Source organism: Parasteatoda tepidariorum, chromosome 12 (assembly GCF_982258835.1).
Source record: "Parasteatoda tepidariorum strain Cologne lab strain chromosome 12, Ptep-v5.0, whole genome shotgun sequence".
NCBI lineage: Eukaryota > Metazoa > Arthropoda > Arachnida > Araneae > Theridiidae > Parasteatoda > Parasteatoda tepidariorum.
In genome coordinates, this window is record NC_141766.1 from 22,709,277 (window position 1) to 22,736,662 (window position 27,386).

Consider the following 27,386-nt stretch of genomic DNA (forward strand, 5'->3'; position numbering starts at 1 on the left):
TTTCTTATTTTTTCCCAAAAATACTTTCCTGAACAATTTTAAAAATGTGATACAGCATTATATTGCACCAATCCTTGCAAAGAAACAGAGTAAATAACCGAATATGAATGTTTCATATTTTTTTCACACGATGTATCCGTTTTTAGATACTCAAATAACTATTTTTGAAGCAAGATGAAAATGTTGCGAAATCCAAACATAGCACTAAGCAAGGTGTGATATATTGCTCCTGTTTCCGAATCAATTGAAAATAGATATTTATGGAATTATCAAATATCACTAAATATAATTTAAGAGATTTTAATGAAGTGCGATACCTTTATAAATTTGAATGCTTAAAATTATAAATAATGCATTTCCTCAAGTTCTGATTTAATGATTTTTAAAACTTTTTTAAAAGTTTTCACCATCATTAAAAATTATTCAGCAGCCTGTTTATTTTCTTCGTTTTCGAAATGCATTTTTATTATTAATCTTTAAAATTCCGTTTTCTGGTTCATATTTGTAAACTACTTTACACAAAATAACGTTATAAGAAATATTTTTCTAGTATGCTTGGTTGGCACTAACAAAACTTTCAGTAGCATAACATATTTTTAATGTTACAACAAGTTTTATAAATATTTTATGGAAAGACGTTCTCCTCAAACTTAAGTACTCAGTTTTATATTCGCAAGACACTAAAGTCAAAAACACCATAACAATATTTAGAAAGTTAAAGTATTTAAATGCCCTAAATATCTTACCATCAGAACAAAAACACGTAAGCAATTTTCTAAAATATTATCATTAATTCAGAATACAAATATTAATTCATCCTCTCTTAAGATTTAATTAGTCAAATACATGCTCAAGTTTTTCAGTTTTATTTACAGCATTATAATTTTTTTTCACTTTGTTTGCTTCGTAATATATAAAATATGTTTTCTCATGTATGGCAGAATATCTTTGTTTTATTGAATAGTGATATTTTTCTTGAGTAGTTATTTATTTTGTAGAAGTTTTGTAATTCTTTTATCATTAGTTATTTTTAAGTTATAAACCTGTTTTCGGAAAATCACTAGGATTTAATTACCTTGAAGCCGTTATCATCAGTATTTTAGAGAAATTTTAAGAGCGCAGTAATCTCTAAAATTTACGATGCGACATCTGAAATTAATAACTGTCAGAGTAAAATTAAAATTTGCCTAAATATTTGGTTTAAGTTCGAAAATTAAATAATAATCTTTCTTAGTTATTCTTCGAAATTTTACTATAATATTAAATAAGAAATGATTAGATACTATAATCTAAAATAAGAAATGATTAGATACTATAATATAAAATAAAAAATGATTAGATACTATAATATAAAATAAGAAATGATTAGATACTATAATATAAAATAAAAATGAATATATAATGTCAAATAAGAAATGAAAACCAATACATGTCTCATTCTTTCCCAAGTATGTCTAAATAAACTTTGACCTAAGTGTTATATAGGGAGCTAGACTTAACATCCATTTTCATAATTTTATGTTCATAATTCAATTCCCTTTAATGCTGAACACTGCACTTTAAATAAATATATACTATTATAATAGTTATTATTGTTAAATATATTAAATACATTTGTAGCTCTACCAAAAAATACAATCTTATTTCAAAGTATGGAAATATGAGTAAACCAATTATGAAACAACTTATTATATAACCAATATTTAAAACAGTATTGTGATTGTAAGTTTTACGATAATTCATGCTCACCTTTCATACATAATTGTGATAAGCAGTATTATGACTTGAAGCGGTAACAGAAATTTCAAATATTTTGAAAAAGTTTTCTTCATTCAATATTTTATTATTATAATGCAAAACAAAAGGTCATGATAAAGTCGAGATTGTTCTCACTTACTTGCTGAATTTGATGTTTTATAACATTTAATATGATAGAGGAAGAATGATTGTAGTACCCAGATTTTTATTTTCACTTCATTTCGCTAAAACTTAAAAACAATACCACAGAGCTATAAATGATTAGTTTTTTTATAAATCAAATAATGAAATATACATCAAAATGCACAGATTTAAAAAAAAATAGAACTGGGCGGAACTATGATAATCAACGCTGCTCGAACATATTTTTTCAAGGTATTTGTCCAGGGAGAATAATTTGCTCCAGAAATTTTTCACGTTAATCTTGTTTATTCTAACTTTTCCGATTTTAATTGACAGTTTCAGATTTTGCATGGTTATGGTTCAGTGACTCGATTCTATACTATAGATTATTTTTATTCATAAGATGCTTAAATTTAATTAAGAAATTCCTTTTAATACAAAAAACTATCACCCTGCTTTTTGTGTTCCATGTGTTCTTCATACTCTCGTTCTGTGTATACATATCTATATATATATCTATATCTATATATATATCTATATCTATATATATCTATATCTATATATATCTATATATATATATATATATATATATATATATATATATATATATATATATATATATATATATATATATATATATATATATCTATATCTATATCTATATCTATATATATATATATATATATATATATATATATATATATATATATATATATATATATATATATATATATATATATATATATATATATATATTGTTGTTGTTGTTGTTAATTTACGTCGCACTAGAGCTGCCCAATGGGCTATTGGCGACGGTCTGGGAAACATCACGGAGGATGATCCGAAGACTTGCCATCACAATTTTGATCCTCTGCGGAGGGGATGGCACCTCCGCTTCAGTAGCTCGATGACCTGCGCGCGAAGTCGAGCACTTTACGGTAGCACAGTTTAACGAGGACCAATATCGCACACCCTCGGTCCCTACGCAGGCTGATCCAAGTGGTCACCCACCCGCACACTGACCGCAGCCAGTAATGCTTGACTTCGGTGATCTGCTGGGAACCGTGTCTTAACGATCAGTCCACTGCGGGACTATATATATATATATATATATATATATATATATATATATATATATATATATATATATATATATATATATATATATATATATATATATATATATATATATATATATATATATATATATATATATATACGGGGAGGGATTTAACTAGATCAAGGATCAAATGTGAAAAAGCCAAAGTCAAAGGGGGGAAGAGCGGATAAAGAAACAATTGGCATCTAAGTTCTCAATCTTAAGTAGTTCCATTTGTTAAAGCAACAGTTAAATTTATTTTCACTATTATATAAAGGATTGTTAATACTTCCACAGTTGGTCGGAAAAATTCAGAAAGGTATGTCATTTTCTTTTATATTTTTTCAAAATCAGAATAACAACAAATAACATTCTAAATAGTAATTTGATTATCGCACTAAAGGTAAGGTAAATTTCCGTTACTAATTTTAAATTTCTGCAGTAGGACACACATTAAATATTACTCCTGTTTAACTTAGGGTCTGTAGATTTGAAGGCATGATGAAGTGATACATGGAAGATGAATTCATCAATATTTTTTGACAGTCATGACATTAATGGTAATATTGTATGGCTTCTAAATATATATATTTACTACAATACCTTAAATAGAATTTCTTATTAAATTAAATGTGATAATATACACATTTTTTCTTCTTAGTACATATTTAAAATTACTTTTTGCACTTTCCTTAAATTTCTGGAGACATATAAAAATTTATCAAGCATTTATCAAATGAATCTCTCTCTCTTCAAATTTGAAAATTTGAAATAAAAATATTTGTCTCTATGCTGATCTATGAAGAAAAATGTAAGCTCGTAGAAAGGTATAAGAAAAGGGAATACTCATTCCCCTTTTGCTTCAATTAAACAGAACTTTGAAGTCTTTAAAAATTCCAACATTAAAATTAAGAGCTACGGTGCCCCGGAGGATAAAGCGTTAGCCTCCTAATTGGGTGAACCAGGTTCAAATTGCAGCAATGGCTGATTGACACGAATTCGGATTCCGGCTCACATCGATCACAGAGCAGACGTAAAATATCCTCAGTTATATCCTTTCGGGCTAACCGTGGGAGATTTTCTTGGCTTACTTCTGCAAGTAACGTAAATTCAGGTCAGTTCTATCAAAAAGTTCGCCAAGGAGGCTGGTTAATCCTATTCCTCGATCGAGGATTTCTGGGTTGGGTTCAAAATTACAAGGGTACGAAACAGATCTTTGGCAGTTGTAAACTATCAATGATTAAAAATTGGGTCGTTTGTTCTTCACCGGTTGTAAAATAAAATAAAGTAAAATATGTAAATAAGTTTTAATTAGATATCAATTTAACAATTACGGATCGATTCACCCAAAATTCTTAATCAACTGATTTAAGAAAGCCAATGTGCAGTAATGATAACAAATGTATTAAAATATCAATCAATACCTTTAGAGTACCTGTGTGATAACAATAAAGATTGCTATGAGAAACATTTTCTAGTTGCAATTATTAATTCTTAAAAAATAATTTGCTTGATTTCTGAAAAATGATTTACTTAAGACATTTTTCGATTGCTGCTCCCAATCTTAAAGTTTCGGAATTATTTAATTGCCTTTCTTGCACTTGTTTATTGAAACAATTCAAGTATTGGTTCAAATTATAATAGTAGTTTTAATGATATAATAATATTAAAAAAAATTTCGAGCTTTAATGTAATAGTATATATTTAGGAAGTAAGTATTTGACATAAATACATATTGTGTACAACATTTATTTGAAATAACAGAAATATGTTTGTATGTTTAAAATATTTTATCACCAAAAAAATTTTATCAAAATATAAATGTTCGAAAAAAGCTGGATTATTTCACACAGCTAAAATTTGTTGCAATATTTTCAACACACTTTAACTACAAACATAATGGTAAAATTGGAAAACTATATAGAATTAAGCAAGGTAGGCAAGTAAGTAAATACAATAAGCAAGCAAGTGAAAAATAAGCAAAGCATGTTTTGTCACAAAGAACAAATTATCACCGAATATAATAGGTTATTAATAATAGGTAATAATAGGTAATTTATAACTGAGCTGATAGGAGAAACATAATGTCACTATATATAAATTGTTCCGGAAAGCATTTTAAACATGTTTATGGTGAAACAGTCTTTATGTAGGAGATACGATGTCTTTTGTTTTGAATTGATATGTAGTAAAATTTCAGCTACATGATAACTTGTAGATTACCTATCTACATAGATTACCTAATTGTAGATTATCTTTAGTTAAGTAACTCTTTAAATTACCTATCTGGATGAAATATTAAGTAATAGTTTGGTGTAAAATCCCAATCTTTAAGAAAATGTGTCTTATCACTATATTGCTTCAAGTCTTTTAACTTAAATAAATGCCGAATATTAAAAATATATATACATTTTTGCGGCTTATCAAAAGTTATTAAATTTATGGAGCAACATGTTGAGGGGCCTTATTTATTTCCATAATGATAAGCCTTCTTATTTAATTATCATATTTCAGCAGAGTAGATTAGAGTTGTTTTAGTTAAGTGCAATACATAGCGTATTCAAATAATGTAATGCTCTTCAAATCAATCTTTCAATGTACAAAGAAATTCTAGACTACAACTATGCTCTGCTGGAGTCCCTATTTCAGATTGGTATCTTTCTACACACAGAAACTTTTGTGATGAAATAAAATTCTAAAGAAACCTAAAGAAACTTTTACGAATTCTAAAGAAAAGTCTTTTCACGTTCGATGCGTCACTGAAATCGGGGAAAATTCTGTTGTGGTGATGGATCGTTTGAAACACCAACCGCCTGGTGCATTTCACTAACATGAATAAAATAGTAGAATGGACATTTAGAACTTGAGAGAGAAATCGTGTATTGTATCATTTACTTATACGCTTTGTATCTGATTTATAGAGACGCTAAAGAAATAAGATTTTTTAGAATATGCTATTTGTAATATAAGTAAGAATTCATGCAATGGAATTTATATAATTTAAAATAGTGTTTGTAACTTAAATTAAATAGCAAAATTGACATTTTGAGCTTAATAGAAAAATCATGTATTCTATCATTTACTTTCATGCTTTGTATCTGATTTATAGAGACGCTAAAGAAATAAGATTTTTAGAATATGCTATTTGTAATATAAGTAAGAATTCATGCCATGGAATTTATATAATTTAAAAAAATTTTGCAATTTAAATTAAATAACAAAGTGGACATTTAGAACTTAAGAGAAAAACCATGTATTCTATCATTTACTTTAATGCTTTGTATCTCATTTATAGAAACGCCAAAGAAGTAAGATTTTTTATAATATGTTACTTGTAATATAAGTAAGAATTCATGCAATGGAATTTATGTAATTTAAAATAGTGTTTGTAACTTAAATTAAATAGCAAAACATTTAGAACATAATAGAAAAACCATGTATTCTATCATATACTTTAATACTTTGTATCATCGCATCCCCACTGCCTAAACAGGCATACGACAAAAAAAAATGCTTTGCATCTGATTTATAGAGACGCTTAAAGAAATAATATTTTTTAGAATATGCTATTTGTAATATAGGTAAGAATTCATGCCATGAAATTTATATAATTTAAAAAAGTGTTTGTAATTTAAATTAAATAGCAAAATGGACATTTAGAACTTAAGAGAAAAACCATGTATTCTATCATTTACTTTAATGCTTTGTATCTGATTTACAGAGACGCCAAAAACGTAAAATTTTCTAGAATATGTTATTTGTAATATAAGTAAGAATTCATGAAATGGAATTTATGTAATTTAAAATAGTGTTTGTAACTTAAATTAAGTAGCAAAATGGACATTTCGAGCTTAATCGAAAAATCATGTATTCTATCATTTACTTTTATGCCTTGTATCTGATTTATAGAGAAAGAAATAAGATTTTTTTGAATATGCTATTTGTAATATAAGTAATAATTCATGCAATGGAATTTATGCAATTTAAAATAATGTTTGTAACTTAAATTAAGTAGCAAAATGGACAAAATGGGAAAAAATTTCGCGCCATTTAATCAGAAATTTTTGCTTTAGATATTATTAATCATTACAGCAATTATTCCATGGTAAATGTCTGCGATATGTTCACCAACTTCTGGTACTAAAAATCGTACTACTACACATACTTCTGTTCTGTACGCATCCATTCTTAAAAAAACATACATTCATTTTAAATGTTCTTATGATAACTGATGCTCTTTTCTGAATTAATTTATAATCATGGAAAGTGGCGCCTTTATTGCTATTAAGCATGTCTCTATTAGGACTCCCTTGGATAGGAAAAGTAGGTGCTTCTCAACGAAGTTGAAAAATAGAACGAAAAAACACTCTAAAATCAGGATAGCCCAATATTCCTGACCTCAGGCAAAGGAAGAAATATTTAATGTAATAAAGAAATAAAGGTATGTTAATGCGAACAAAATAAGTACATAACTCTCTTATGTCATGCTTGATATGACATATTCCATTATCCTTGTAAAATGGTATTAAAATTCAGACTCTTAACATCTTTTAAATCTAGAAAAAGCCAGCAAAACGCTCAAAAAGGAATTCTAAAATACAACTAGTTTTCCTTAGTTATAATTTAAAATTTTCTAAAAGGTTTTCAGAATATCAAAGAGGTTTATGAGAATTCTAATGACTTGCACCTCATTAAAGAAGGAGAATTAAGTTTCTTTTATGAAGAAAAATTTTAAAACTTCTTAATTTCTGACGAAGTGATTAAATCTGGTTCCATTCTCTCGATGGGATACCATATATAGACTTCTCTATGCAAAAAAAAAGAAAAGAAAGGAAAGTTATACTTTTTCTCATTTATGAAATTTGTGACTCAAACGAAAACACTTTTCTATTATACTAACGAATTTTTGAAAATATTACAAATAGTATAGTAGTATTTTCTTTGCTGTATGAAATTCGGATGTTTTACATCAATTCCAGTTATGATAGTCAAAATCTATTTTTTTTCTCATTATTCAAATATCCTTTTTTATTGTTCATAAAATTATGTCATACATGATAAATCATTTCAACGTATAATCTTTATTAAATTTGAAGTAATTGACGCCTTTCTATTCCTTGCAACTTTTTTCCTCATTTGTTAAAACTGAGTGTATAAACATGTGTTTAAATATATATAATGCAAGAAGAAAATTAAACTAAATTAATAAGTACCTTTAATCAAATCCTACATAAAAGTTAAGCATTTTAACATGTGTTTCTGTATATTCTGAGTACACATAAAAATTTTAAAAAGCATATAACACTTACTCATTATAATTACAATAAAGAACAGTTAAAATGAATCCCATTTATTTCATGTAATATTTATCATGATTAAGATAACGTCATACTTAAATCTAAATAACCAGTCATTGAAGTTAAAAATTTTGCTCTAAAATAAAACAATGCGACTGCCATCGGCCACCGAATTATTTAGTTTTAAATTAGTGTTATAATTTTATTATTCAAATTGTTTTTGTTATGTTGGTTTTATTTAACATGTGTTCCTGTATATTTTGAATATACGAAAAAATAGATAAAAAAACATTAAAAAGCATACAACATCTACTGAATATAATTACAATAAAGTAAAGTTAAAGTAAATCCTATGTATAAAAAGGATAAAAAAAAACTATTCCATGAATTACAAAGCTTTTATTGCAATAAGTACTATTTAAAATATATATCCTATGTATTTTAAGTAACAATTTATCATGATTAAAATAACGTCATATTTGAATATGAATAACCAGTCATTGAAGTTAAAAGTACATTTCTAAAATGAAACAATATGACTGCAATTGGTCACCGAATCGATATTTTCATTCAACTTCAAAGTCGTCTAATTACTTACACTTTCTGTTATGAAATATTCCCCCTTTAGATTTCAATTGCTCTCGATAAATTTTTGCGAGTTGCCAGTCTTAATAAATAGGTTGCATTCATTTTAGTATAAATGAAAGAACAAGCAATTGTAAGCGTCATTTATATGAATATTTATTTGCAAGACGCAGAGCAAAATCCGTAAGGCATTTTTTTTATATTTTGTTATTTTTAACCTTTCGGTACAAACTCTTGTTTTAATAGAAAGAATTTCAATAAAGAATTTTGAGAAAGAATCTCAGAAAGAATTTTAATCGGTCAATGAATCGATATTTTCATTCAACTTCAAATTCTTTAAATTGCTATATTTTTGTTATGAAATATTTCTCCTTTAGATTAATAATTATTTAATAATTATTTAACTGCTACCAATAAATTTTAGCGTAAACACGGTTTTATTAAATAGGAAATTTTTATTTTAGTATAAATGAAAAAACAAACATGTCAGTGAAATTCAGATAAATATTTATTTGTGAGACGGATTTTCTATCAAAATCAATGTGAAAAGCTTTTTCTTCTAATTTTGTAAACTTCAACTTTAATATAGAGCGTCTTGTTTTAATAGAAAGAATTCAAATAAAGAATTTTGAGAAAGAATTTCAGGAAGAATTTTAATTGGTCATTGAATCGATATTTTCATTCAACTTCAAATTCCTTAAATTACTTACATTTCTTGTTATGAAATATTTTCCCTTTAGATATGAACTGCTTTCGATTAAATTTTACGAGTTCCTAATCTTAATAATTAGATTGTATTCGTTTTAGTAATAAATGAAAGAACAAGCAATTGTAAGTGACATTTATATAAATGTTTATTTATGACAGATTTTCAATCTAAATCAATACATAAAGCATTTTTTTAATATTTTTAACGTTTAGATAGAGCATTTTGATTTAATAGAAAGAGTTTCAATATAACTAAACTATTATTTTCTTTTAAAATCTGCATCAAAGTTAACAATTTTAACATTTGATTCTGTATATTTTAAAAGCACAAATCAGTCATCGAAAAGGATAAAAAACTATCCCATGTATTACAGCGCTTTTATTGCAATAAATACTAGCTGAAAAATATGCTATCTATTTCAAGTAACAATTTATCATGATTAAAATAACGACATGTTTAAATCTGAAACATTAGCCTTTGAAGCATGATTCGAAAATGGAACAATATGACTGCTATTGGTCATCGAATCGATATTTTCATTAAACTTCAAAGTCTTCAATTTGCTCGTACTTTCTGTTTAAAAATCTTTCCTATTTAGATTTCAACTGTTCTCGATAAATTTTAACGAGTTTCAAGACTTATTAAATAAGTTACATTCATTTTATTATAAATAGAGGAACACGCATATGAAAGCAACATTTATATAAATATTTATTTTTTAGAATGATTTGCAATCTAAATAAAAGTATAAAGCAGTTATTTTCTAATATTTTGTTGCTTCCATTCAATAGACTCTCGTTTTTTAATTGAGAGAAACAAAGTTATTTTAGTTTAAGTTAAAATATGTTTGTTATTTTTATCTCTCTAAACCATTTAAATTATTTTCAAATTCATATCGTTGTTTGAAAAATAGTATAAATCAAGTGTTTTAATTAATGTTATTGTCCATGTTATGTAACTGTTGTGTTTGTGTAATGGTTACTTTAAAACTATTTTTCGACGCAAATGAAGCTTCTTTGAAAAAAAATAATAACCTATAAATATTATAAGCAAATTAAACAATTTTAATAAATATAAAAAAAAATTAATAATAATAGAGCAGTCTGAATTTGTGTATTAAATATAAAATTAAATATTGTCAAGTTTCATCTAATTAATAATAGTTCACCAAATTGGATATGGATATTTACTCAAAAGAAATTTAAAATATTTTCTAATCGATTTCTATCAAAAGTATTCTTTCTTGAATCACTGGTTTATGAATAACTATATAAATAAATTATTATATAAATAAATTATTATATAATGAATAATTACATAACAAATAATTATGTAATGAATAATTATATAATGAATAATTATATAATTATAATTAATTGTTAGCTAAGGCATGCTTTTATTAAAAAAATCATTATATTTGAATGAACTGACTGAATGCAAATTTCATTTAAAATAGAGTTATCGTTATACAATATTTCGCTTAAAAACTGACTTCAATATTTTTTTTATAATCCTGCCGAGTAAGAAGGTGAAAAGTTAAAGAATGAAGGTTGCAAATTGTTTAATCCACGAAAAAAAGTATTATCAAAGTCTGACAAATCACTATTCTGGAAAGTCACTATTCGGGTGTTAAAAATATCAGAACTGATTTCGTTTCTGGAGGAAATAGAAAGAAAATAAAATACAATTATAAGAAAAACCAACAAGTTCCAATCAATCAGTAACCAGACAATCTTTGTTGTTTTGTATACCAGCCTTTTTGTTGAGATTTGTTTCACTACGAAGTGAGATACATAATTTGAGATTCAATTTATACTTAAGCCAGGAAAATATGCCTATTTTCAGCTTCTTTTACCACACAGATTCTATAAATTACTATTAAAGGTGATATTTACAGTACGCTACGCATAAAGTAAAAAAGTATATATATAAGTAAATAATAAGAGTATATATATATATATATATATATATATATATATATATATATATATATATATATATATATATATATATATATATATATATATATATATATATATATATATATATATATATATATTCAGCTATGGATCCCTCTGACTATTGACAGTTTAAGTTTAATAAAATAAAGTTAAAAAGAAGCGTTCAAATGATTTCTCTTGAACAGTTCGAAATACTTTTTTACGGACAGTAATTGAATAAACAAATAAATTTAAATTAAGTTCGGGTGGTGATTATTCCAAACTGCCACGAATTCGTCGGTAAATTCGATTGTTTTTATTTTTATCCTCTTGAATTATTTATTCGGTATTATAGTTATCGAATCGAATTTAATTAACCATTGTTTCATTAGTCTGGTTCAATATATTTTTTTATTTCAGCATTTTGACTTTATTTATCCATTTTTAAATTTTGTTTTCTTTTCACTATTGTTTTTTTTTCTACTTATATCATTACCTTTTTTTTTCGCAATGTCTTAAAAAAATTAAAATTTTATTTTTACTGTTTTATAGCATTTAAGAACCAAACGTAGCATTTCTTGAAAGAAAAATTAAAAAAACAATTTAAATAATATTTTGCTACAGTATATAAAAAGAAAATTTAAAAATGATTAAAATGTATTGCTGAAATATATGAATTCCAAAGGAGAAATAACTCAAATATAACGAAATAATAAAGTAATAAATATTATTGCGAATTAATGAATTTAAGAATTGATTATATTTTATCTTTTTAATTAATTGATAACTTTGTATTCTTTTGATATATTTACATCCTTCATTAGTCACAAATCTAGATCCGGTTCGATCCAAAGGTGCCTCCAGATAGAATAGAGTTTACATGCCTTATATACTAGTGCATTGAAATTTAATAGTTGTACTGGTAGCTACGCTGCAATATTCCTACCAGAATTTTATCTGGAATAGAATTCGTTGAATGGAAGACAATATTTGATTCATTGCTGTTTTGAGAGAAGGCCGGGAGAGCTGTATTAAGATCACCAAACTTTGAGAGTTAGTCGGGAGAGCGGTATTAAGATCACCAAACTTTGAGAGCTAGTCGGGAGAGCTGTATTAAGATCACGATTGTTTGCGTGGTCTCTCCGATGTTGCTATTATCAGTCTAGTGTATACAGACCCTTGTTTTGCGTGATCGATACTGAGTAGCAGCAGCGCGAGGAGGACAATAATTCAGTCACAAATAGCAAGTCTACCGTCCAGAGTGTTCCATCCATCAAAGTAATCGTGCTCATATCAAGTTGGGCATTTCTTTTGAGGTAAGCGTGTTCAGATCACCTCCGGGTCACCAATGCGAGGATAAGCTACCGACTATGCCAACCGTCATTCATAGGTACCTCCAAACACAATTGAATTTACACGCCTTATATAGTAGTGAATTGGGATTTAATAGTTGTAGTGGTAGCTGCTCTACAATGTAATAAAATAAATTTTTATCAATATTGTAATTTAAACACATAACAACTATTTTTATAAGTGCTATTTTTCAATAACAAAATATTTACTTTATAAACTGGGTAAAATATTCTTATAATTTGGATTAAATGGATTTTTATTCCAGAAATAGCATTCTAAATACCTAACGTTACTCTACAATCATCACGCATAATCACTGACAATCTCTTTTATTACAAATTTGACCTGATTTTATAAAATTTGCTAAATTATATAAGACCATAGACTTTTATTAGAAAGTCTGACAAATTTCACCTGGTTTTATATATTTTTTTCCAACTTTTATAAGACCACAGTCTTTTATTATAAAGTATAACAAATTTGACCTGGTATTATAAAATTAACTAAATGTTATAAGCTAAAGTTTTTTTATTATCAAGTATAACAAATTTGACCTGGTATTATTAAATTTGCTACATTTTATCAAACCATTGTTTTTTCTTATCAAGTAAAACAAATTTGACCTGGTTTGAAAATTCGCTAAATGAAGGGTGGCTCCGTATAAAATAAGCAAATGGCGAAGATTATCACACCCTATAAAGATATCAAGCGGCAACAAAGCGGTCGAGAAAGTGAGATTATGTTTCAGATCCACGTGCCAACATAAAAAATGTCTTGAAGTAGCAAGATATTTCTTCTGGCAACACAAAATTGCGAAAAAAGTAAACTCTACTCACTTTAATAAATTCTAAAATAAATTAGGTAAAGTATAGACAACAGTGTTCAAAGTTTTATGAGTGGCACAAGTCAAGTGGGGATAAAAATCGTATTTTACAAGCTTGTTGGCAATAACAGTTTTTTAGATAGCCATTTATGACGTAATACATTCAAAAGTGCTGTTTGGGGGAAAAAGCCAGTCGGTTAGGGTAAAATAAGCAGTGAAAAGTGAATACAGAAGCTGTCACTCAAATAAATTTCGATATTACTGTAACACATGCTTCAGCTCCTGTATCATAAAAAGAAGGATAAAATGGACTTTGGGCCAGCAGGAGGCATTAGTGGTTTGGAAAAATATATTGAATAAAAAAAAATTTCCTCTGTAAAATTGGAAAAACATTGTATTTGCTTACATGAAATTAGCTTTTAACAATACCTACCTCCGGACTAACAATTAAAAAAAAACTAGCTACTTAAGTTATGACTGTATTAACTCATTATAATGTGACTGTGATAAAATAGAAGTTCTATCAAAGGGTTCGTTCTCTTGAAATAGATTAGTAGCTGGTGTAAGAGTTAATTTGCTTTTCAAAAACTGATAAAAATTTAATAAGCAAAGCTTCTAATCACTGCAATATGAGCAAAAGTGAAGTGCTACTTAACAATTGATGCAATAAGTAGATAGGAAAAGGTTCCTTTATACAAAAAAATGAAAATATACTGAAAGTCAAATCCAGAATATATAATAATTATAAGAAAAATTAAGGTCATAAATATTTAAGTTGTTATTTATGTCAGATTTTTTGAGGTTTTTAGCTTCTTTTCACAGTATCTTCCCCAAAGTGTGTTCATCTTCCCCAGTTTGATAACTTAGGAAATACCTTTATATCACTGTTTGATAAATAAATTATATTTATATTTGAAATTACATCGCATCATTTAAGAAGGTTCACTTTTTTCATCTTTTTATTTTTATTTTGTTATAATGCTTAAAAAAACTTGTTAGTTCTACCAATCTTCCTCCTAAGCACTATAAATTTAGTTTTTTATGAACTCTCTAAGTTCGATCAAGATTTTTGTAAAAACTTACAAAGCTCGAGAGAATGTAATTAAAACTTAAAATAATTCCAAATAACAGAATGATTATGAGTATATTATTCCGAACATCGACACAACTGCAAAACTAAAGCTTAAAATTGAAAGCACTTATTTAGAAAACAAAATCGTCAATTCTGACATGATTTCTTTTAATCGATTCTATTGTAGAACTTTTGCCAATAAAAATAACAGAAAACATTTTAAAGTGTTGAATATGAATATTTTTCGTTAAAAATCATAAATCTCGGAAAAATAAAAATTAAAATAATTACAAACGACAAAAATGAGTTTGAGTATATTATTCCGAGCATCGACACAACTACAAAACTGAAACTCAAAATTGAAAGTACTAATTTGAAAAAAAATCGGTCAATTCTGACAAGATTTCCTTGAATCGAATCCATTTTTATTGTAGAACTTTTCCGATTAAAATAACATGAAACATTATAAAGTGATGTTTATAAATTTTTTTGCTAAAAATTATAAAGCCTTTGAGAATAAAAATAAAAGTTAAAATAATTCCAAACGACAAAATGAGTTTGAGTATATTATTCCAAACATCGACACAACTACAAAACTAAAACTCAAAATTGAAAGTACTTATTTAAAAAGAAATCGGTCAAATCCGATATGATTTCGTTAAATAGATTCCATTCCTATTGTAGAACTTTTGCCAATAAAAATAACATAAAACATTATGAAGTGATGTATATAAATGTTTTTGTTGAAAATTATAAGGCTTGTGAGAATAAAAATAAAAGTTCAAATAATTCCAAACGACAGAATGAGTATATTATTCCGAACATCGACACAACTACAAAACTAAAACACAAAATTGAAAGTACTAATTTAGAAAAGTAATCTGTCAATTCTGACATGATTTCTCTGAATCGATTCCATTGTTAATGTAGAACTCTTGTAAATAAAAATTACAGAAGACATTGTGAAGTGATGTATATAAATATTTTTTATAAAAATTATAAAACTTGTGAGAATAAAAATAAAAATTAAAATAATTCCAAACGACAGAATTATTACGAGTATATTATAACAGACTTCAACACAATTACAAAACTAAAATTCAACACTGAAAGTACTAATTTAAAAAAAAAAATCGGTCAAATCTGACATGATTTCCTTGAATCGATTCCATCATTTCTGTAGATCTTTTACCGATAGAAATAACATAAAACATTCTGAAGTGATGTATATAAATAGTTTTGTTAAAAATTATAAATCTCGAGAGAATAAAAAAAAAGTTAAAATAATTCCAAACGACAGAATGAGTTTGAGTATATTATTCCGAACATCGACACAACTACAAAAATAAACTCAAAATTGAAAGCACTAATTTAGAAAAGTAATCGGTCAATTCTGACATGATTTCTCTGAATCGATTCCATTGTTAATGTAGAACTCTTGTCAATAAAAAGAACAGAAAACATTCTGAAGGGGAAAAATAAAGTCTTACTACAAGTAAAGAAAAATAAAGAACTGTGTAGGGGAGGCAGTTTACCCTAACTTTTACCCGGCATCACCTCTACCAACCTCCAGTAAAGTGCCCCATTTCTTGAATCCTTCTCCACTTATCCCCTTTCTCAGTGACAAACTGAGGAAATTCTATTGAAAATCAATATCAGTAGCGGTTAACGGAATCCTAAGCTAAGGGGGCATAGGATCGTTACATATGATCATTAGGATATAATTCTCTTTTTTTTCTATAAATATAAAAACTATATGACAAGACCATTTATAAAATATAAAAATAAAAATTTCAATCTTAATTTTTCTTTTCTTGAAACGGTAAGTAGTTTTAGAGGTTTTAAGAGAGGAAGGATATTTAAGACAATTTTCTACAGCGCATCCTATCCATTAAATAGAAATTTATCATTTATTCTAGCTTATATATTTTTAAAGGAAATGTAATATGTGTTTATTTTTACTATCAATACAAATTACGATTAATTTCCACTCCTAAATCCCCACAGAATTATTGAAATTGAAAGTATTCTTAAGGAAGAGGGACAAAAAATATCCAGTGAAATATTTTAGAATTGTTATTTTTAATTTTTACCCTCTTTAATACTCTAAAAATGGGAATTAAATAACTAGCATGTAGAACCGTAATTGTTTTGTTTAATTTCATTGCGAACATGAAATGCCTTTTAACTTAATCGAAAGTAAAATTTCTATTTCTACTGCATTTTTATACTTCATATTTATTACTACTTTGTGAATACGAAGAAGTATCTAATTCCTACATAAAAAATATCCGGATGTTTAAATCTAATTTATTTTAATACTTGAACTAAGGAAAAATCTTTTTATAGAATGATTAAAGTCATTTATTAACACAATTACATTCCTAACTAACTGAAAAAGGCAGATTTTTCTGTAATAGTAAAAGTTTAATTAATACAGATTTTAATATAAATAATTTATCTGCTTAAACTAACTAATTTTCAAATACTTTATTAATTTATTGCTTTTCTTTTAAATTAAAATTATAAGACTTTAAATGTAAGGTTTCAAATTGAACGAATATAATAAGAGCAAAATATATAAATTAACATTAATTTCATATTAAACATACTATTGCAGCTATTTTCAAAAATATATATTTTATTTCTAATTGAAGTTAAATCAAACATAAAATGTTTTGAACTTATGTTTAAAAAGAAGAAAGGACCCGAAATAGTAGAAGAAATATGAGAAATGCAGTAAAAAGCAAAATATATAAATTAACATTAACTTCATATTAAACATACTTTTGCAGCCATTTTCAAACATATATATTTTATTTCTAATTAAGGTTAAATCAAACAGGCAATGTTTTGAACTAATGTAAAAAAAGAAGAAAAGACCCGAAATAATAGAAGAAATATCAGAAATGCAGTCAAACTTAACATATTATTAAGTATCAAATTATCATCAAGTAGTAAATTATCATTAAGTAGTAAAGTATCATTAAGTAGTTAAATTAATTGATCTTTAATGAAGAAATGTTGGCAAAACTGTATCAAAGAACAAGAAGAAGAATTGAAGAATTCATTTTGAATTGTTCAATAATTATGGAATAACAAATACATTTATCAGGCAATTGTAATATGTTTATGTAACTAGAGCTCTATTATTTGTTCTAAATGATTGATATGATACCAAAAAACCTGGAGATTAAATGCTTTCTGAAACATAATAATAATTTACCTCTTCGAAAAAATGAGAATACAGCTTCCCATACAACAGAAAGGAAACAGAGACCTAGCATTACACCTATTCTATATATAATGGTCATGATTCTTTATTAGAACTCATGATTCGTTATTAGAGAAAAAAAGTGGAAAAAATATTTTTCGTAAAATAGTTTGAATGATATCAATGAATTAGTTTAGATCGATCTTACCCCCAAAAAAATATTTTTACATAAATGAAGAGAAATCTGGAGATATTGCAAGAAAATTATCTTATTCTAACACTATTAGGGTAATTTTATCATGATACCTTAGAGCATTGTATAAAATCCATTTATTCGGTTTAATTTGCTTTTTAGTTTCGTATTTTTAACTAAATGTGTGGTAATATGAGCTATAATTTTAAAAACCAGAATTTCTGGTTAATAGTTGCCATATTAATGGAAAAATTACCAAAGGAATAAATTAAATACCGTATGTTTTGGTTTTTTAACCAGATTAGTTTTTTTTACCAGCAATGTAATTACCACACAGTACTGTAATTTTACCGTATTTTTTTCCTTCCATTTAAATTGATTACATAATAAATACATATCATTTCTACACTCAAAGAAATTCTGGATCAAATTATGGTAAAATGTACCGGCACACAGTTTGCTAATACTTTTTACTTTAAAATCCATTTTAATCAGAATGTTATACGGAACAAATAATCTGATATACCGCAATTTTTACAATAATAATTATAGTAAATACTCGGAATTACCGTAAAATAAGTAGTTAATGTAGTTAATGTTATAAATAGTTTAAGTAGCTAAATTATTTATTAAAATTATTGTATAATATTCTACTTTATACCGTTATTTGAAGAAGGATTTTTTACGTTGTAATTAAAATCATTCATATTATGTTTAAAAATATTCGAAGAGTTTCATTTTGAAATTTACAGATGAAAAAAAAAACATTGGTTTATGATATGTAATTAAGAAAATAAGTCACAGTTGTGTTTGTTAATACAGTTCATATTTTATTTTTAAAAAAACAACTTTATAAAGGAAACTAAGTAATTTTTAAAATTTCTTTAGAAGCCCCAGCATTACAAAGAAATACTTCAAATGACGAAAAAATATGAAATAATGAGCCAATAAACTAGCCTCATCACTACAGCTATAGTTTACGAAGTACTATCAAACTTTATCAAAGTACTTCGAAGCTTTGTCGTTCAATCTTTGCTTTGACGAAGTGCTTTGACATTCTATGACAATCTTTAAAAATATTAAAGGTGTCCTAAATCAAAGAAATACGTTGCAAAAGAAAGTCTCTAATTGAGGACTTTCTTTTTATTTTCTGTTTTCGCAGGATTTCTAGCAAAAAACAGGAAAAATGTAAAACAATGCGTTTTTTCGTGCTTTCAAAATAATACAATAAAATAAATTCAATTTTTTGAATGTTTAATTTTTAGAAATTAAAAAGTTAAAGCTAGTAGCAAAATGCAAACTTCAATTCATGTTCATTCTTTTTACTTTAATAGAATTATTTCATAAAATTAGTTTTCTTAAAATTCTGTTAATCCTCTAAGATTCGTATCCCTGAAAAATTAAAAGATTCATAATTATTATTAGAGAATTAAAAGATCATATGAGAATTAAAAGATTCATAATTAAGAGTATAATAGAGAGATCTTAAATTATCAAATTTGTATGAAAAACTAGTGGCAGTATTTTTTAAATGTCACAAGATTTAAAATTCAAAAAGTAATAATATACCATTTTTACTATTTAAATTAGCATGTAAAAATAATTTGTTACATAATTCATATATTACGGAATTCATACTTAAATAATTCATTTTATTTTCAAAAACAAATTTTCAGTATTTTAAAGGAAAAGTTTAAAATGCGTTTTTGTATAATAAAAACATTATTAGTTCAAAAACTTGACAATGAATCTTAATACTTACTCAGTATTTATAAAATTCTAATATTACTAAAATTAGCGATATAATTGTACTTTTAAACATTCTAAAAAAAATTTAACAATACAAGCAAAGAGATTGTATAATTTACAAAAATATAATCTAGTGTACTCATGACTAATAACTTAGAAGAGCTAATTTGCGGTCATTTCGAAGTCATATTTAATCTTTGCTATTGTTGCAATTGAATTCGATGAGATTTGTGAAAATTTGAATTAAACATTTTAACAAAAAATAACACTGCTTTAAACATTATAACGTAAAATTATACAATACTAAAATAACAGCATAGTAATTATAGAAATATAATCTAAATATGACTTTGAATGTTAGAACACTTTACACTAAAAATTTAAAAGAATAATTTAGGGTCATTTCTAGGACATATTTATTTCACTATTTCGTATAATTTTAATCTGAAGAGAATGTGAATATCACAATTAAACATTCTAAAAAAATATTTCAAACATTTAAAAAAAAAAGATTAAGCAATGCAAACAAACGCAGTATACAATTTAATAAAACATAATCTAAATATAACTTCGAATGTTAGAGCACTCTAAAGTAATAATTTAGAAGAGCATTGGCAAATTTGAGGTTATTTCTAAGTCGTATTTAATTCATACTATTGTAGCATGTAAATCCGAAGAGGTTTGTGATAATTAGAATTAAATATTTTACAAAAATTAACACTGCTTCAAAGATTCTAACAAAACATTTAACAATAGTAACAAAAACAGTATGAAAATTAATGAAATTTAATCTAAATATGACATTGAATGTTGGAACCCTCCAAACTAATAATTTAGAAGAGCTTTAACTAATTTACGGTCATTTCTAAGTCTTATTTAATCCATTCTAATATAACACTTGAATCCGAAGAGATTTGTGAGCTTTAGAATTAAAGCTTTATTAAAGCCGGGACGACATGGTTTCATTTATGTACTGACCAATCACTTAACTAAAAGCAATTCCATATCATCAGAATGCCTAGGGGTTTATCATAATTATCATTTGTTTAATCTAGTACTCAATAAGATTCGGTTACCTAATTGTTCGAATCCTTTGATTAGAAATAGGAAGCAGTTTGATCATATAACTTGAATATTATTATAATTAAAGATATATAATTAAGCTTAATATCCTAGCTATTCTTGTAGAAAAAGCGGAAAAATTTCTCAGGACTTGTGGGCAAAGTCCTCTTTATGTTAAAACCATCACAAACTGTAGCCAAGCTGCACAATCTACTTTTATACTGACAGTGTTGTCTGCGATTTTAAATAACGATAACGGCACTTTTAAATAACGGCACTTCTACCCTCAACACATTTGAGTTTTATTTTAATGCAGCCGCTCATTTTCCTAAGATTATTCATTTGTCTGTACTTATTTATTTACTTATGACTGCTTTGTACAATCTAATTTATTTGTTTACCTATACACCTCATATCCCAACTGAACTGGCAAGGAGTACACCATGGAATAATATTATGATAAAAGGTATGTAATTAAGCTTAAGAGAAGGTGGAAAAATTTTGGGCAAAGTTCCTCTTTTTGTTAAAAAGCCACAAACTGTAGCCGAGCTACACAATCTGCATGTATACGGATAATGTTGTCTGATACTTTAAATAACAATATGCCTCTTCTACCCTCAACGCATTTCAGTTTTATTTTAATACGGATGCTCATTTACCTAGCATGATTATTTATTTACCTATAACTGCCTAATACAAAATGGTATATTTATTTTCCTTTATTTGCCTACGGTTTATTTATTTTATTTATTACACCTCACTACCATTACCCTACTGCATAGACGAAGAGGTCACCAATGACAAAAAAATATTTAACTCGCATTTTTTTTCAGAAATATTTTTTAAAAAAGCATAACAATAATTGGCTGTAAAATCATTGTCAGTTTCCAATACATGCATCACCTAATGTTAATTGGTAGAATAAAGTTATCTGTCGTTGTAAAAACTGCGCAGTCACTAGATATTTTGGTGTCCAACGTTGTTAATTAACGTTGTGCATCGTATATATACATAATATATATATATATATATATATATATATATATATATATATATATATATATATATATATATATATATATATATATATATATATATATATATATATATATATATATATATATATATATATATATATATATATAAGTAATCAATATTAAACTTACTATTTCTTCTTATTTTAGTAACTTAACTGATTAAGACTGGAAAAATATTTCGCGATTTTCCTCTTTAAGAAAAGCAATTTGCTGAACCACTTAAGAGCTACTTTGTTGCTTGGGTGAAATTTAAAATTACAAAGGACTTAAAGCAAATAACAAAACAATAAAAGACGCGTGTGCACAATATGGATCAACACCAAATCAAACAAATTCGAAAAATAATAAAATAGCTTGGAACCTAAAAAATGGTTTATAAATTGAAAAAAAGAATGACATAAAAACTGAAGTTTTGCACTTATGTCGTAAAAATGAATAATTACAAAATGAAAATTTGAAAATTATACATTTTTTACACATTTAAATTTAAAATATAGGGGAGAGTCGGGTAGCCCCGCCCAGCGGGTACCCCTGCCCACTGTCAATTTCATATGTATAGAATATTTTTTCAAGTCAGTGGGCCATCAGACATTAATTGTTATATTAAAAAAAGATTATTTTCAAAGTTTCAAGTATTTATATAGCTGGTAACATAATAAACAATAGTTTTGAAAATATGTTGAATACAGTAGTCATGAAATTAAGAAAAATTGGTTGAATGTTTCAATTAAACTTCATTTTAATACCAAAAAAATAATTTTTTCTATACATACAGCATTAAAGTATGTAGTCTTAAGTTTAATTTGCACAAAGAAATAAGTTTGTATGTAAAAAATTGTTCGAGTAATTACAAATTTACAAAAAAATTGGATTTCGGGTGGCCCCGCTCACATGAATGTCGGGTATCACCGCCCAATTTTATTTCGTCGATAAGTGTACGGTTGCAAAGATTAATATTTTATTGCTTCAAATTTGAATGTTATATGCATTTTTAACAACAAATATATGTTTTAATATTATATGAAACATAAATTTATATATTTAAAAATGAAAAATTAAATATTTCTGAAATATAATTGATATATCCAAATTAAATTTAATACCAAGAAATCATAAATATTATGATAAGCTATTTGCTTGCTTATTTATTTTCACTTATTTGTGAGCGAATCAATCTACAGAAGCATTTGAATGCAATCCAAGTACAAAGTAAATTTGTAATTTTATGAGAAGTATTTTATATTAAGTTTATAAGAAGAGATCAACCAAATAAGTTTATATTGAAAAACAACTATTGTTATTAATTATTGTTACTTAAATTAATTTATTTTCGATAAATATTTAATATAAATATATATTAATATTATAATATATAAATGTACATTAATAATGATAAAAAGTATGACATTTGTTGTTATTAAATGATAGAATTCACTAAAAGTATATAAATATGTAATAAATAAAATAATTTTGTGATAAAAATGATAAATGAGGTTTATCTATTGCCAATACATTGGTCATTCTCATTTACACCTGAAAAAATAGCCAAAAAACACAATTTTTGTAACTGGGCGGGGCTACCCGACACATTTTGAAAAGAGCTGAAAAACATGTTTTTTTAAATTTCTATTTTTTTAGGTTTAGCTATTCTTTTTTTTGGTTTATTCTTTTTGCATTATTTAATTAGATGATAAAATAATAGAAACATACAAAAATGTCGATTATTACTCAGTATTATACAGAAATATAAGCAATACTCCTTAAGTGAGCTGGGCTACGCGACTCTCCCCTATATATATTTAAATTAGAAGAAAAAGCATCGTTTCTCAAAGTAATTGATTTGTTCTAATTTCTAACGAGTTAGAAAAACAATTACAAACTAAACGCAATATTAAAAACATAAACTGAAATATTTCTGTTTCTAACTACTTCAATTTCGCTCGATAAAATATCTAGGAGATGAAAACAAAACTTCAAAGGAATTCGTGTTAGGAAAAATAAATAGAATCTAATAGCGGAATTTTTTTTCATTAAAATGTAGTTTTAAAATGAGCAATGGTTTCTTTTTGCTTGAATAAACGAAAAATTGCTTGGAACAAAGAATTAAAGTAAAAACACAAATAATCTCAAGTTAATTAATACGAATGCAAATTCTTATTTATGTTTTACACTTTAGAATCTTAAATAAATAAATAATGCATCAGTATCTGAAGAATACCTCATTTATATTTCTTCTTTAATAGGAAAACAAATGGCTTCATTTAAATGAAAAATTTATTTAAAAACATACGTTCAAAATGCATTTTCCAATCTTATAAAATCTTTTGCTAGAATAAAAGCGTTCGTAAAAGTGTAAAAAGATTGAGCAAAACTGCTGCTGTGTGATTTTTTTTCGGGAATATTCCATTTTCCACGCCAGATTTATAAAAGTTTTCTCTTTTTAATAGCAACACTAAAGAAATTGTTTCGACTCTCCTCAGCACAGAGTTAGAAATGCTTTTATAGTTTTATTTTTATACCTTGTTAGTGTCGGAAGATGTTTAAATGTGTATTTTTTTTTCTCTTGGAACAAAATATTGAATTTTTTTATACTTCAGTTATGCTTACCACACGCATTAGACTTCACGCAAATCAAATCAAAAAATACTTTAAAGGTATTTGCATTTAGTTCTAAAGGAAAACATTTAAATTTGCGAAAAGTTAAAAGAATAAATAAGTCATTTTTATTCATTTAAAATCCTATTATAAAAAAAAGATTTTGAAATTTTTTGTTAAAATAGTATTGAATTTTTACTGCAAGCAATTTAAAGAAATTTATATAAACGATGTAAAATAAAAAAAAAAACAGCATTAGATCATAATTAATTTTCTATTATTTAACATTTGATTTGATGCCATATTTCACCAGATTGTAAAATATTTAATTTGATTAAATACGTTTTTTTTAATGAAATTTTTCTAAATGACGCTGCAAAAAGTTGTTAAAAATTAATGAAATATTTAGTGTAACACAATCTTTGCTTTTTATTTATGAAATTTATTATTAATGAAATTATATAATTATAATGCATCTTAATTTATTCGAAATTATAAAGAAAACTTAGTTTGCATCATTCTGAAGCTTCAATGAACAGCGAGCACTCTCCACTGAGTTACATTCGATCTAGTGTTTTATTATGAAAGCACTAGATCGAATCTAGTGTTTTATTACTATGAAAAATTCTGTTTGTTTATTATTATAAAAAGTGCTTTATTGTTGTGAAAAATTATATTGTACGGTGAGTAAAAACTGTATACTAAAAGCTAGAACTTGAACTGACGATTTTATTCCTTTCATGATTAGGGTCAAAAACAGTGAAAAACTATTTTGTCAACAAAACAACTTTAACCCCATAGCAAGAGGAATAAAACACATGAAACGAAGAAAAATTAGTAAAAATTGAAAAAATATGACAATCAAGCCTTGAATTGTCACAAAAATGCAAAACTCTTTCTATCGAGAAAGCTAAGACAAAAGTCAAAAATGCTTTCTCCGTACCCCAAAAGTTTTGCCCCGGTCCAGAAAAGGAATACAAAAATACAAGAATAAATAGTGAAACATGTAATAATGCTTCTGTAATTTAAACTGCACTGTGTTATATATTTCACTATTTATTCCTGTATTTTTGTATTCTTTTTCTGGACCGGGGCAAAACTTTTGGGGTACAGAGAAAGCATTTTTGACTTTTGTCTCAGCTTTCTCGACAGAAAGAGTTTTGCATTTTTGTGACAATTCAAGGCTGGTTTGTCATATTTTTTCATTTCTTCAATTTTTACTAATTTTTCTTCGTCTCATGTGTTTTATTCCTCTCGGTTTCCCTGCTGCTTAGCGCATTTTTTCCGTTTTGATGTTATCCTTATTTTTATTTCTATTAATTTTATTTTTATTAATTGTCTGCATTAATATTTTAAATTCTTTTCGTAATTAAAATCCCGAGGTAATTCCGGGACAAGTTAACTCAACCCGAGATATTGTTAAGTTACGGGAAAAAACCACCAAATATACAGAGCGATTTATAAAAAATGGCTATTTTTTACAATGTATGAATAAAAAAATTTTTTTACTTCTGAAGTTTTGTCGGTCACACTGTAAGCAAATTGTGTAAAACATTCTGGATCAGCTGTTCATAGTAGGTAACACACAACGATAAAAATTAACTGCGTTTTTTTCTTTCCAAAATTAAGGTAAATTATGCATTTACTACATTAAATAATAATTAATACTGCATTAATAAGAGGTAGCTATATTCTTCCAAAATAAAAGCAAATAAGGACCTACCAACTATTACGCGTTTTTCTTTACATTTTTTAGAGTAAGGGACATATAAAAATTAAGCTTATATAAACTTTGGTAATATTGACAACACATTAAAAGCCTTACCACGAAAAAGAGTGGAAAATAAAACAACAAATTAAAAAGAAAACTAAGTGGCGCTGCATAAACACTTTTAATTCAATTACTTATAGTGGTGTGGAAAATAAGGGGAAATGAATAAAAAATAATGCATTAAGACATTAACTTAGGAACCACTAGAATAAAATTTTACAAAAAAGCGTAGAAAGTTGGCAGCCCTGCAAATATTAAGTGTAGAAACAATTGTGGAAATGGGACATGTGAGTTCCACACTGTAAGAAATTGATATTCAAATATTACGGAACTTTCTTCGTTTTTGACAAAACCGCTACCTGGTATGAGCTACGAGAAAAAATTCGTCAAACTGATGAAATAACTATCGTAATTTCCTTGACGAAATGAATGTTACTGAAATTAAGGAAATATTTCGCTATTCTAATTTTTTTCCGAAACGAAAATAAAACCTAGTAGTGCCTAATGCATCAAACTCTCCTATTAATTATTTTATCGTGGGCACCATATAGGTGGATCAATGTCTCTCCAACGACATAAGAAGAACCAATGGAACTGAGAGATAAATTGCATCCATGTCCGAAACGGGATTCGAACCCGGGAACCTACCCGTATAATGCCAACTCCTTAACCACTTAGCCATTCTCTTCATTTTCTTATTTTATTTCCGATCGTCTAGTCTTCATTCTAGTTTCACTATTCTAGTTAACAATCTCTCACAATACACTTTATTCTAGTTTCGAGTTGAGGAAACATTTTCTTCATATAATTAGCAGCGCACGCTTCAACACAAATCACGTGATTTCGTGACGAAATAATTCTCTAAATTATTGAGGTAGGTAAGCAAGTACTTCATTTACGTCTCACTAGAGCTACACAATGGGCTATTGGTCTGGGAAGCATCACGGAAGATGATCTGAAGACATGCATTTACATTGTTGATATTCTGCAGAGGGGAAGACTCCCC

General features: G+C 26.4%; 1 protein-coding gene across 2 annotated transcripts in view; it reads left to right on the forward strand.

Annotated features, from left to right (window-relative positions):
• mAChR-A (muscarinic Acetylcholine Receptor, A-type) overlaps positions 1 to 27,386 on the forward strand; it is a 225,929-nt gene that overhangs the window by 94,305 nt on the left and 104,238 nt on the right. The window contains exon 3 of one of the 2 annotated variants that reach the window (XM_071188208.2): positions 3,460 to 3,540. The exons of the other annotated variant lie outside the window; for it this stretch is intronic. The gene's annotated coding sequence lies outside the window, so the exon portion shown is untranslated. The remainder of the gene's footprint in view (positions 1 to 3,459; positions 3,541 to 27,386) is intronic. 2 annotated transcript variants of the gene reach the window in all.